Genomic DNA, 13,641 nt, shown 5'->3' with positions numbered 1-13,641 from the left:
ATCATTCCTGCAGTGTTGACTTCCGGATAATTCCTGGGGGAGTTTATCACTCGCTCCTTTGGATCACTTCAGTGTCCCATAACTACTGCAACTATAATGTGTATTCCGTGTTTTTTTTTTTTTTTAAAGATTTATTTCTTTATTTTAGAGAGAGAGAGAGAGAGAGAGAGAGAATAGGGGAGGGGCAGAGGGAGAGAGAGAATCCTGAAGCAGACTCCATGCTGAGCATGGAGCCCAACGTGGAGATTGATCCCCGGACCCTGAGATCATGACCAGAGCCAAAATCAAGAGCCAGCCACTTAATGAACTGAGCCATCCAGGCGCTCCAACTATAATGTGTATTATTCTGAACTATAGTCTGTTTCTGTATCTTGTGTCATTTATCAGATTGTGGGTCCTCAAAAGCAGAAATGATCTCATTATCTTTGGAGTCCAAGGACCTGGCATGCTGCCCAGCACACAGTAGGTATAGTAACTATTGTATGAATGGATGAAGTCAGTGACTTAACTTATTGAGTATTTATTATTCTCTAGAGTTTAGTTTTCATAGAAAAGGGCAGAAGTCATTCTTTCTTTATTCTACAGGCTAAATATTGACCAAGTACAGAGGCCGGAGAAACATTTGTTTTGTCCTGTATTTCTTTCCTAGATTGTATCTTGGGTGGGAATGGGGAGCCAGAATTTCAGAGGAAATGAAGGATTCAATCAGATTTCCCTGCACAGTTGCCTGGCTAGCCCAGCACTGGACAAAAGGAAGGCACATCAGAGTAGGAGGATGACGGTAAGACCCTTGCTAACTTGACAAATGACACGTCAGTGGTTTTTTTCAGACCTGTTCCTTATAGCGCGAGGCTCTCCCATCATTCATCCAGACTTTCAGATGAGGGTTCCTTAAAATTAGCTTCAGATTCTTACAAACTTTAGTTGAGTGAATGGAATGCAACTGCTTTGAAGGAGGGGGTTTCTGAGGAAAGAGTGATCTTCTCAAGTGCACTCTTTCCCCCTTCCTCATTGAACAGACTCGGTGGAGAAGTCCTGCCAGGTAGCTAGCATGTGGGCTGCCCGCAGTCTCCTCTCCGTGAAATTAGGACAGTGCACCTCGGGGTTGGTTTCCCTTTCGGTCAGGCAGGACACGTGTTCCTGCTAGCTAACGTATATAGCTTATTTAACTCGATTATTACACAATGTATTCTGTGAAGCTCTTAAAAATACTAGGGAAACAGGTCTTTTTGTGTCCTCAATTCTACTCTCAGACAAGCCAGTCTGGGCCCCCATGAGCTGGGGGGCAGGGTGCTGGGAGTGGGACCATCTAGAGATTCGAAGAAATTAGGAAGCAATCTGTGTCATAGTAAATCCCCCGGAGGCTCAGAGGCTAGTAGGCAGGTTCCCATTCCACCTCTGGCTCCAGGCCATATTTTCGTTTCGGCTGGTTTCTTAGCCGGGTTGAAAATTTGGCTTCTCTTAGAATAATTTAGAAACATCTAGGACTGAGATGCTTTTTAGTGGGTCTCAGGCCTTGACTTTTTCAGTAGCAAATAGAATGTCCCGCTGTCCCAAAGCACCTACAGGCCATATTGTCAACTGGACTAAGGGAACCCCACCCTAACTCCTCCACCCCGGAGCCCTGTGGACTCAGTCCAGAAGCAGATGTCAGCCTGCAGAGAACCCTCGCAAAGAAGCGAAACAAACTAGAACCAGAGTCGTGAAGGGCCAAGAGGCTATTTAGAAACGTTCCTTAGATCTCACTTACCTCTGGGGCTGGTCAATCCTTATAAAGAACGAAAGTGAGCTGAAAGTTCCCTTCCAAACAGAGAGCAACTTAAACCACACACACCCACCCACACCCACACACAGGCACACAAGCTCAAGCTATATTAACACACAAGGCTAAAAGTGTAGTCAAACACACACACGCAGGTTAAAATGTATTCGCGCACACAGTCTGAGCTATGTTAACACACACACAGTCTGGAGACTCACCTTTCAGTCCACCCGAGGGCTTCCTGCAGGCGCCCGGGAGGAAGGGGGTCTCCGTCTCCTGCGCGCGCGGCCCGTCTGACAGCGGCGGGGTCCCGGGTGAGGTCAAGGTCGGGGTGAGGAAGGCCGCCCCCCGCGCGGAGCCAGGTGCCGAGAGGAGGGGTCAGCGGGGGCCGGGCGCCGCGCCTACCTGCCGCTCGCCTGGAGGAAGGCACCCTCGGCGTTCTCTGCCCTCCCGCGGGCCACGCCTCGCATTTTTTGAGGTTTCACTCCAACTCAGTCCTGCCCCTGATGTCAGAGACAGAACTTCCTGAATCCGACTCGCCCTCTCTCCCGCCGCCTGGGCTGGGCCCCAGCTCCCCTCCCGGGCCCACAGACCGCCGGTGCCCTTGGACTCGGCGCCCCCGCCCCGCCGCGCCCTCCTCCCGGACTCCCGCCGCCCCGCCGCCCTCCCCCCACCCGCCCCTCCGTCCCCGCCCAGCCACCGCGGGCCGGTGCCCCACCAGCGCCGGAGCACGCCTCCTGCGGGACCCGCGCTCTCCTCGCCCGCGGCGCCCGTCCTCAGTCCATTTCACAGACGCACCAAGTTCCCAGGGACCTGGGACAATTCCGGGGCAACTCTGCTTAGGGGAAGACAACCCAGTGTTGTCTTAGCGGCCTTCTGGGCAGGGGGAGTGGAAGGCATGTGGGAGGGAGGCCCTGAGACAGACTGGGCGCCAGCTCAGTGCCGGCTCCCAAGCCCTATCTGGAGGAACGAAAACACCCAGCTGCCTCAGTCAACCGCTGGGTGCGGTGGGGGGGGGTGGGGGGGGTGGGGGTTGCACACAGCCTTGGTGCTGCTCCCTGAAGGCGGTAAGGATAACCCTGCGCCTGGGTGGCTCAGTGGGTTAAAGCGTCTGCCTTCAGCTCAGGTCATGATCCCCGGGTGCTGGGATTGAGCCCCGCATCGGGCTCTCTGCTCAGCAGGGAGCCTGCTTCCCTTCCTCTCTCTGCCTGCCTCTCTGCCTACTTGTGATCTCTGTCAAATAAATAAATAAAAATCTTAAGGAAAAAAAAAAAAAAAGGATAACCCTGTACCACCTGAACTGTCTGAGCAGAGACCAAGGGGGAAACTGCTTGCAGAAAGTTCTCAGAGGTCCTTCGCGTTCTCCTCAGCTGCCCTCCATTCGCTTTTTATTCTGATTTCTGTGGGTCCAGTTTGGAGCATCTGGACCCTTGGCAGGGAGATTGTTCAGTGTCTCCAAGGTTACTGGGGGGCAGGTTGAGGGTGGGGTGGTGCCAGGGGCTGGCCCTGGAGGGGCCTCCTCAGAGCCATCTGGTCAAGTCCTTCCATGACATAGACCTGAGGCGCTGCCCGCTTGACCGTATTTGCCAGGTGCTCAGGGACCAGGTGCCAGGTGCTGAGCGGGGTCTTGCCTTCTCTGCACGTGGGAATTAAAATGACTCTTGAGGTCAACGAGACTCCTTTTTGTTAGTGCTGGAGAAACCAAATGGCTCTGAGTTGAATGGCCAAAAAGAAAACTCAGCCCTTCGGTCAGAAATGCCAAGAATGAATAAGGAAAAATATTTTTTTCTTGCAGCGGAAGGAGATGAGACGAGACTATCTTTCCAGAAATCCAGGTGGAGTGAACTGAATCTAGATCTGAACGAGAAGAGGGAAAGCGGGTTCAAGAAGCAAGTGGGCTAACAGGTAGTCCCAGCAGACATGGGAAGATTGTGCTTGCAAGGCTGCTTGGAAGTGTCCAGACTGAGGGGCTTCCCTCCGTTGAAGGGTTTACCACGCTGCCCAGTGGCTCCTTCTGTAATCATACTTTGAGCCTGCAGATATCTACCTATGTAGGCTTGGGTCCTCTAACATTCCTGGAACTTAGAGCCAGGTGTAGAGTCTGAGGGCATTGAGAAACCCAGACGGGTGTGGCAGGGGGTTAGCAGTGAGGCCTTAAATGCTGGCCAAAGTGTTGGGGAATGGATATGTCCTCCCATCTTGAGGAAGGACACAAGATACTGTGCCAGGTGCTTTACACATATCCCCAAACCTTTCAAAACTCATTTATGAGATGTATTCTCGTTTTATGAGGAAATAAGTTCAGAGAAGTGAAGCAATTTCCTCAGAGTCATAGAACTAATAGATGGCGGAGCCCTGATTGGAGTTCCAGTGTTTCTGAACTCCCCAGTTCATCCTTTTACTACTATATCATCAAGTAGAGAAGTGGCTTGCCTTCTGGGAAGGAATTCCACACTTGAGCAAGGGTAATGTTCAGGGCTGCAATGAGTCCTACCGAGGGAAGGCTACAGAAAAGACTTTTCTGGAAATCCAGAGCAACATTACAGATGGGCTATTTAAGGTTGCCTTTGAGAGGAAACAAGAAGAAACCGAACTGGATGGAGAAATGGAGACCGTTGGCTTGAGCTGAAGGCTTCATGGACATGGTTTCAAATGTCAGAAAGAAAATCAGAGTCCTGTCTGTAAGGTAGTATCTCTGTGAGGTCTCAGTGAAGCACAGAAGGCCAATAGCTTCTGGCCCAGGGAAATCAGTGACCCATGGGCTAGCAAGATGGCGAACTGGCTCATAATTGGTTGCTAAGGCTGCAAGGTCTGCCTTGGCGGACCTTACTAGGAAGATGCAATATAGTAGATGACAAGAGGTGGGCATCTGGCCAGATGTTCTCACACTGGGCGAATGATGTATTTCTTACTAAAAAGCAGGTTAGAGCACCCACTTCCTGTCTTATTCCCTTGGCACTTAAATCCTAACTTTGATGAACTCATAAAAGGCCCTGGGCAACCGCAGTGCTGTTACATTTTGCTTAAGCCTCATTATTTCTCGTGTTTTCAGTAAATATATTTGAAGGTGGTCAGGGGGTTAGTGGGCTCTAAATGGAGTGAATCAGAGCATTAACATCTAATTAAAAAAAAAAAAGAAGCCAAAATAAGCAGATATGTGAACTGAGACTGGAAATTGGTGTGATCACCCCCTACTAATTTAACACCTGGTTTCACATCAGTATGTTGGGGACAAAAAGCTTCCCTTTCAGTGTCTTGAGAATCAATAGGGTATTTAGTGTCCAGCCCATAGCCTGCTATGAAGGTGCCGACTATCTACGCTGGCTTTTCTTTCTTGGCCACACCCTGTTTTAGCCAGGTGGACTGGCACTACCAGACTCAATGTGCCATGTGTGGCCTCCATCCACATTCTCCCATCAGTTTGCAAATACCCTGAGTCTAGAAGATAATGTGTTCGTGCCCAGGACAGTTCTGCTTCCAAATGGGCATCTTCTTCAGGTATGGAAAATATTACATTGAGAATCTTATCTTACTCTCCCCTAAAACTGTGGCATATTCTTACCTGTGACACTTGGGTGAGTATCTAGAAGCATAAACAGGGCTCCAGAAAGTCGCCAAATGTCAGCCTGGACTTTCTGAGGAACCCACTGGAAGTCAGAAGGGCTTCTGACAAGGAGCAGGCTGTTTGGAAGGAATGACCCCGCCTACAAATGGTATGGAGAAGATGAGCACAGACTTGTTCACCAGATCCTGAAATACATGAGTGTCTTGGAACCATGAGAGAAGCAAGTTCAAGACAAGTCAGCGGAAATGCTATACCACGTAGCAGGTAATGAATGTATGGAATGGGTTATCTCCCAGAGATGGCACCAGCTGGTAACATTAGTGAATTCCAGAAGGGTTTGGACAGATGTGTGAATGGCAGAGCCATAAAGGAGAGCTTCAGGAAGCTAAGATCTGCTCCATGGATTGGGGAGTTCAGGGTGGCCCAGCAGGTCATTTCACTGTGCGTATAAGGGGTCTTTGTGGACAATAGTCTTGGCCTCGCTATAGCTGGGATTTGAGCCAATCGGCAGGGCCGGTGCTCCCTGCCCAATCCCCGATCCTAGTGGCCTTTGCCTCAAGAAGGCAGCAAAACCTTGTGCTTTTTACCTTAGCCAGGGATCTTCTGCAGATACCATCTTTTATTTTTAGTCTTGTGCGTGTTTCAGTTTTAGCAGGTTATCTAAAACCCAGCAAGTTCTCTAGCTTAATTATAGCCATTCTAAGAAAGCATTTCCTCTACTCCCCACCAGCTTCCCTCACCGCCCTTTTAGAAAGCATTGCTTTTTCATTTTGGCTTTGGATTTCTAAAGAGATCTGGAGAGCCCGTTTTCCTACCATTTATTATATTTCCCTCTTGTGACTAGATTTCTGTTCAGACATTCCCTTCTAAGCTGTTGAATTCTGACAGAAATTACTCTAATTATGAAAGCTCTTCCTAAAAGAGCAGTGACAATTACTTTTCTTGGGAACTCTATTTAACGTAGCATCCAAAATGCCTTCAATGCTGCATCAGGGATGCCAGGAAAAATATTACTTTTATGGCTGTAGCTCCAAATCTTGGCACTGGGGAAAGTTGCAGAAATTCTTGGATGTCTCTTTTGATAATCCACGTGTCTCCCCATGCATACAGGTCCCACGGCTGTGTGCGCTATGCGCTTTCTGTAGGGTTCCTACATGTTCCAGGGCCAGAGCACCTTGCCCTGCCGCTTCCATAACTAGGGATGATGGGGTGGGGGGCAAGGGCTGGCTCGGAAAGCCCTTGGTTTATACCTCTGGGGCGCGAAGGGGCTCAGTTTTCCTTTCCTGCTTCTGGTGCATAGCCCCCCCAGAGTTGTGTCTTGGAAGCTATGTTTAACGGCACTGTGGCTGGCTGTGGGTAAACTCTCCAGCACTACTGTTCCACGCTCTTAGGTGCAATTCAGCTTTGGTTTTGTTCAAATGGAAACAATAGGCTCTGGCAGGGGGTCTCAGGGCTGGAGGACAGCCCCCTAGTATTCTCATTTTGCCTCTTTTTTTTTTTTTTTAAAGATTTTATTTATTTATTTGACAGAGAGAGATGACAAGCAGGCAGAGAGGCAGGCAGAGAGAGAGGAGGAAGCAGGCTCCCTGCTGAGAGAGCCCGATGCGGGGCTCGATCCCAGGACCCTGATATCATGACTTGAGCTGAAGGCAGTGGCTTAACCCACTGAGCCACCCAGGCGCCCCTCATTTTGCCTCTTTTTGTGATTCCCCTTGTCTTCTGTTCTTCTCTTGGGGATGGGTTTATGCATCGTTTTATTGAGTGAGCCCACCATGTGTGTGGGTTTCAGGGAGTATTTACATGGATGAGAGAAAACATTTCTGGCCACTTTGTCAGCGAGATGTCTGGGAAGCCCCAGCCTGCCCTGCCCAGCACATTCATTCTGGCAGAAGTTTTTGTGAAGGCTGAAATTGTTTATTCCTCTTGCCTGTAGGGCCCGTAAAGTAACTGTGCCTTTGAAGTTTGCTTCCTTAACTAGTTCAGTGACTCAGAACCTCAACGTTGCCACCAACAAACTTCCTCTCCCTAGGCTGGCTCTTTCATAATAGGTAAAAGGAAGGGCTGACAAAAACACGAAATAATGGGATAGCCTTCATTTACTAAGTTGCGGATATACACTCCCCCTCTCTAGTTTTATTACCATTGACTTATTGTTTTCTATGTGTGGAGCAGTGTAGGCACACGCCTTTACATTTCTCATAACACTGTGACATACTATCATTCCGGTCTAGTAGATGAGGACACAGGGATTTGGAACATTAAAAAATTTGGAAAATTTAATTTGGAAAATTAAAAAAATTTTTTTTCCAAAGAGCAGGTAAATGGTCAGTAATGATCTTACCTGTAAATGGTAAGATTCTGAGAAATAGGAACACATTTATTCAGCACATGTATGTTCCCAGTAGTATGAGAAACATGAGATATACAAAAATGTATCAGGCTCTGGCATGGCGGAGCTTACCCTAGGGTCAGACTTGAACCCAGAACTTTCTGGATTCAGAACCCCACGGCTACCCACTTTAATAAACTGGGACACAAACAAAATGATCTGATTCTGGGATGGTAACAAAAATAATAATACTTCTTGAAGCTTATATATAAGTTTCAGTTCACAAAGACATTTTGCCTATGTTGTTTAATTTAACCCGATCTTTATTAGGAGGGCAGGGTGGATGAGAAGCTGGGGCCTGAAGAGGCTGGTTGCCCACCATCGTCGCATAATTGGACAAGAACCAAGGTGTTCTGGCTCCTAGGCCAGTGCTGTTGTAGGCAGGATGAATGACGCACTCCAGGAATATTTCTTGGTGGAGTGTTAGACCTCCTGGTCATCTGAAAGTATCTGGAAGCAAGGCCTAAACTGATAAACTCAAGCAGAATCTGGATATCTGCCTTGGAAAATTCCTGCCCTCGGAAATGCATGGGCTACAAAATGCTTCCCAAACTTTTCCACCAAAGTAGCCCTAAAGGGTAGGAAATTGTTGCTTTAGGAAGACATTATTTGAGATCTTGTAGCTTCGTATACACTTGACACACTTTCTTATACCTCCAGGGATGCCCCCCCCCACCCCAGTTTGGGAAGCATAGGAAGAGACGATATATGACACTTATTAGCTGTGCTCTAACCAACTGAGCTAATAAATGAAACTTAGTGGGATTTCAGCCAGCCAGCCAGCCAGGGGCAATTGTTTATGTAGAATCTGCAGTGTTCTCTGCATTGCACTAGGTAGGCACTGTGAAATGGCCCTTAAGGAATTTACAATCTGCTGTGAAACTGACCCATGTAATGATTAGCAGATATCAGAAAACTGCTCATAACGAGGTGCTAAGTTTTAAAATTTGGATTTAAGGGAAGTAAGGGCTGGAGTTCATGGAAACCTTCATGATAGAGCTGGGCTGTGCAGAATTGAGGAGATGCAGAAGAATCTGAAGATGGGGAAAGAGTGTGAAAGGTTTCTGGGTTGAACCCAACATAGACAAAGGTGTGGAGAGGGAATAAATGGTAGGGATGTTCTGTAAATTATGTTAATTATTTGATAACCCTTTCTCAATCTCTCTGTCTCTCTAATGCAGAAAACTAGGGCAAGACTCAAAACTATGAAGGAGAAAAACCAAGTATCATCTATAAATCTGGTGACCAGTGATAACCATGGTTACATTTTGATACGGGCTCTTCTAGTCTTTAAGCAGATTAGAATTTGTATGGTGGTAGTTGGGGGTCACTGCAGACTTTGAACAATGGACAGACTGATCTCAAAAAGAAAAAAAAAAATTCAAGCTGGTGGGCTTTTGTAGGATTTAATGCAGTGTAGAGAGATGGAGGGACTAGAGCCAGAAACTCCAGCCTAGTAGGAGGCCACTATATACTCTAGCTCCTGCCTTTAAAACTAACTAACTGACTGACTAACAAACTAACTAGTTGCCTTGATTAGTGTAGAGCTCTCATCCTTAGAACAATTCAAGCAGAGGCTGGGTGGCCACCTCTCAGGGATGCTGTGGAAGGGATTACTATCCCTGGAGATTTAGTCCATATGATCTCTTTCAACCCCAAGTTCTAGGGCTTACATTGCTAGCTGTGGAAATCCACATTCTAATAGAGAATGATACTCTTTCTTGTGATTGATCACAATTGGTTTGCTCAGTAATGTCATTGGGTGACAAGATAAATGTTACAGGGAGGTAGAAACCAACTATATTTGTGGTGCTGAAATTAGTTCTTGTCTATTTTAGCCTTGCTCTCTCTCTTGCCATATTATTTGGCAGCTGCTCTTAAATGAGGAGCCTTTGAAGAGATATTCCTACCCTTACCTCATCTCTACCTGCCTGAGTCCCTGCTTAGCCATCATCTTCTCTGAAAACATCTTGGCTCTCCAAGACTTAGGAAAAAGCCAGGCTTTTGCATTCTCAAGGGACTCAGGGCTGATCCACCCTAGAGACTGCCCACAGTGAGGAAATCACCGCTTATTTGTCCCCCATGCTGGGCTGGAAGCTCTGAATGAGCAGGGTGGTACAGTTCTCAGGAAAACATAGGCCGGTGAGGGAAGCCCCTTGGCTGTAGGGCCAAACCTGGGAGGTTGTGGAGTCTTCCCCAAGTGTGGAAGAGCATGTCGCCCCTCCTCTGAATTTACCTCCTTGTAAGCACCTGAAGAAACACTGGGTTCTTTCTTACGTCAGGAAATTGGGGTCTACAATTCTGTCTCCTCACAACAGGCTGAAAATATAGCTGGAATGATGCATGAAAAGGGATACACGAAGGGAAAAGAACATAATTAAAAATGACATAGGGTCAAGGCATGGCAGGGCTAAAGGGATTAGCGTGGGCAAAGAGACTTCCTTCTGAAATCAGATCAGGTACACACTTTCCCTAAAGCTGCTGTGACATGTATCGTAAGGAAAGGACCTTTCTACCCCTCCTCTGTGGCGGCCTTGGATCACAACACCTGGTTCTGTTCCAGGGAAACAGAAAAGAAGAACAAGATAGCTTCTGTCCTTCCCTACCTCCAGCGTTAGGCTTGTCCTTTGTCAAGTTGCCGATGCTGCCGGCTGTCAGGGAGGGGTGGGCAGGAGACAACGCTGCAGGCTCATTGAGAATTCTGGACACAGTGTTTAAACCTGGAACACGCTGGATCTGAGTTCCTGTGAGATTCCCATAGGTTCTGAGAGCCTGAGTTAAAACAAAAAACGTCTCTACTTCCGAGTGAGCTTCTAGTCCTCTGATGGAGTCACTAGGCAACAGTTTTCTGTGGCTCTAAATACCATGTGGGTAAAAGATTATTTATTTCTATATATGGCCAGAAAAGAGCCCAATCACGGGCTGGCTTCTTGGTTGACCCTGTCCAGTTTTTCCAGACCTGCAGACTCCAGAGACTTGCAGGCTGGACATTGGTTTCTGTGGCCTCTGTGTAATTGGGCTCAGCATTGGAAAAGTCTGCCTCCCAGAGCGACGGCCCCCAGTTGTCCGCGTTCCCCACCCCTCTGGCCTTGCCTCTCCTCCCCTCTCCTCCCTCAGAATGCTGCAGCTAAAATGCAAATAATGAAGCTCTCACAGCTGCAGCCCTGCTAAAAATAGAAAGTTTGTTTATTTTTATGTTCGTGAAGCCCTTTTCCTGCTGTTGCTGTTGTTATGAGCGTAACTCCCAGGCAGGAATGGGAAGGAATCTGTGTGCTGGTCACCAGCCAAATGAATTCTGTCCTGTGCTGGGGGCTCAGATCTGGAAACCTATTCCAGCGCCAGAGGACCCAGTGGTCTGTTTTCTTATTTGAGCCTTTCCTCTATTAGCTGACACCTGCCCTAGAGAATTTGGGCTGCGGGTATCTTGGTTTTTAAATGATCTGCATGAATGTACTTCCTTCTCGGAGACAGCCTCGCCTTTATGATCTGCTCACAGCAGATGCATAGGCCCAGGAAAGGACACTGGGCTCAGAGGCAAAAAGCCTGGGTGATCTTGGGCAAGTCACAACCTCTCTGACCCTCAGTTTACTCATCCATAAAGTGGGCATAACACTGTTCGCCTACAACTGAAGTGCAATAATATCTATGAAACAAGTTTGAAAAGTTCAATATATCTGCGGATGAATTGTTTTCTACTTTTGCTAAACAAACCCAGGCTTCTCGCCTCTGTCCCCAAGGTAGATCCTCCCGTTGCCTCAAAGGGCTTTTGAGTGGCCTGTCCTAAAAGAAGGAGTAGAAGAGGGCAAGGAAACAGTACATGAGGAGGTATGTTCGGATCATATTTCTTTTGAGATCTGAACAAAATGAACTCCTGTTGAAAACACTGGAGAGGTGATCTACGCTAGAACAGAAATTCCTAGGTGAGGATTCGGGACATTGAGAAAGGGGATTCTTTCCCCATTCTGTTAGCTTGCTGGAGGTTTTGGAGGGACGACTCTCCTACTATGTGTCTTATGTCCCTTCTTATGATGTAGAACTGTTATTAATAGTTATCTTCCCAGCTAGAAGGGATCTCCACTTGCTTGACCATCTATGTCACTTGGTTTATATCCCACACGTGGAGCTTATCACCTGATTTGCAGACAGTGTCCTTGGGTAACACTTTCTCCTCGAAGATCTAACAGCTGAGGGCAGGGCTGTGTTGGGTGCCTCTTTGACTCATCACAACCCCTGTGACTATTATATTGGCTTGGTTTTGGGGGAGAACCCTGGCATACTCGGAGCTGGTCCTGGAGCGTGGGTCGCCCTGGGCACCTTTATCCTACAGGCTTCTCTGTTGTAAGCAACAAAGCAATGACTTTGGCTGATTGAAGCAGAGAAAGAATTTATTTAAATTAAATTTTAATTTAGTTTTAAAATTAAATTAAAATTAAATTAAATTGTAATTAAAATGTAGGGGTTCTGCGAGTTGAATGAATCGCTTCTTTTGGTTAGTGTTACACCGAGTTTAGCACTTCCAGGGGCACCTGCGTGGCTCAGTTGGTTAAGTGTCTGCCGCTAGCTCAGGGCATGATCCCAGGGTCCTGGGATCTAGACCTGCACCGAGCTCCCTGCTCAGTGGAGCCTGCTTCTCTCTCTGCCTGCTGCTCCCCCTGCTTGTGCTCTTGCTCTCTCTCTGACAAATAAATAAAATCTTTTAAAAACCCCGAGTTTAGCATTTCCATAAGTTTTGAATGCAGATAACAAACCAGGTTTCTGATCTGTGAATTTATTACTGTTAGAAATCATAGATATTTTTAAGTCAATTTCAATTGTGGCAGACATTTCAAAATGTTGTTTATGCTCATTATTACTTCTGCGTAAGAGCAGTTTATTAGACCTACCACTTGATTTATTTAATGCACTAATAAAAAAAGCACAGTTATCATGCTACCATATATTTGTTTTAAAGAAACTTCTAACTATATTTCAGGATTGTTGGCTGCTGTATTTTGCGCATTTTAAAAACATTCTTGGGATGCCTGGGTGGCTCAGTTGGTTACACTTCTGACTTCAGCTCAGGTCCTGAACTCAGGATCATCTAGCCCTGGGGCAGGGGAGACTCCAGACTCCCGGGTGAGGCTGAACTCTATACTCAGTGGGGAATCTGCTCCTCCCTCCCCCTCCTGCCCCTTCCCCTGCTTGTGTTCTCTCTCTCTCTCTCAAATAAATAGATAAAATCTTAAAAAAACCAAAACATTCTCCATATATTTCATAGGCCTTACCAGGCACACAAAAGGTTAAGAACTCCCTGACCTAAAGCATATTAGCTAGCTTACAGCATGATTGGCTACATAACTTCCAGGGCCCCGTGCCAAATGAAAATATGAGGTCTTTTGGTCAAAATGTTAGGAATTGGAAGACGGACAACAGAGAATTAAACCAAGCAGGAGACCATGCTGAGCCTGGGGCCCTGTGTGACTGTGCAGGTTGCTGACCCATGAATCCCAGTTCATAGGCTCTGGCTTGTAGAATTTCTAGGAAGGTCAAAAGGGCCAGACTCAGGGGCTCTGTGGCCAGGGGAATGACCCAGATTGTGCAGCAGAACTGGTTGGTCTCCTGAAGACCCCGTGTCGCTCCTACTAACGCAGGTGCCGAGGCTTGTCCCCAGGTCACACAACAGTCAAAGCTGGAAAATGCCCCCGGGTCTGGTGTCACTGGTACGTCAGTCAACTGGATGGAGCTGTCTGCATTGTCAGAACGGGTTCTGTGTGACTCCTGCTCTTACATACCATGAATTTCCAATTTCAAGTCTGGACTAGATGGAGGTGATTGGTGGAGCCTAGTTCATGGTCATTCCTTTGGCAGTGCGGAGGTTAGTAAGCCAATGTCTATCATCGCTCACCTCCGTAGACCAGCTCTGCATTATAGGGAGAGGGACTCCCC

General features: G+C 47.4%; 1 protein-coding gene across 1 annotated transcript in view; it reads right to left on the bottom strand.

Moving 5' to 3' along the window:
* KIAA0040 (KIAA0040 ortholog) overlaps window positions 1-2,415 on the bottom strand; it is a 34,340-nt gene extending 31,925 nt beyond the window's left edge. The window contains exon 1 of the mRNA XM_059145338.1: window positions 1,981-2,415. The gene's annotated coding sequence lies outside the window, so the exon portion shown is untranslated. The remainder of the gene's footprint in view (window positions 1-1,980) is intronic.
* Between the last annotated feature and the right edge of the window lie 11,226 nt (window positions 2,416-13,641).

The sequence above is a fragment of the Mustela lutreola genome, chromosome 14 (assembly GCF_030435805.1).
Source record: "Mustela lutreola isolate mMusLut2 chromosome 14, mMusLut2.pri, whole genome shotgun sequence".
Taxonomy (NCBI): domain Eukaryota; kingdom Metazoa; phylum Chordata; class Mammalia; order Carnivora; family Mustelidae; genus Mustela; species Mustela lutreola.
Note: the sequence above shows the minus strand (reverse complement) of the source record. Positions and strands in the feature narration are given on the sequence as shown.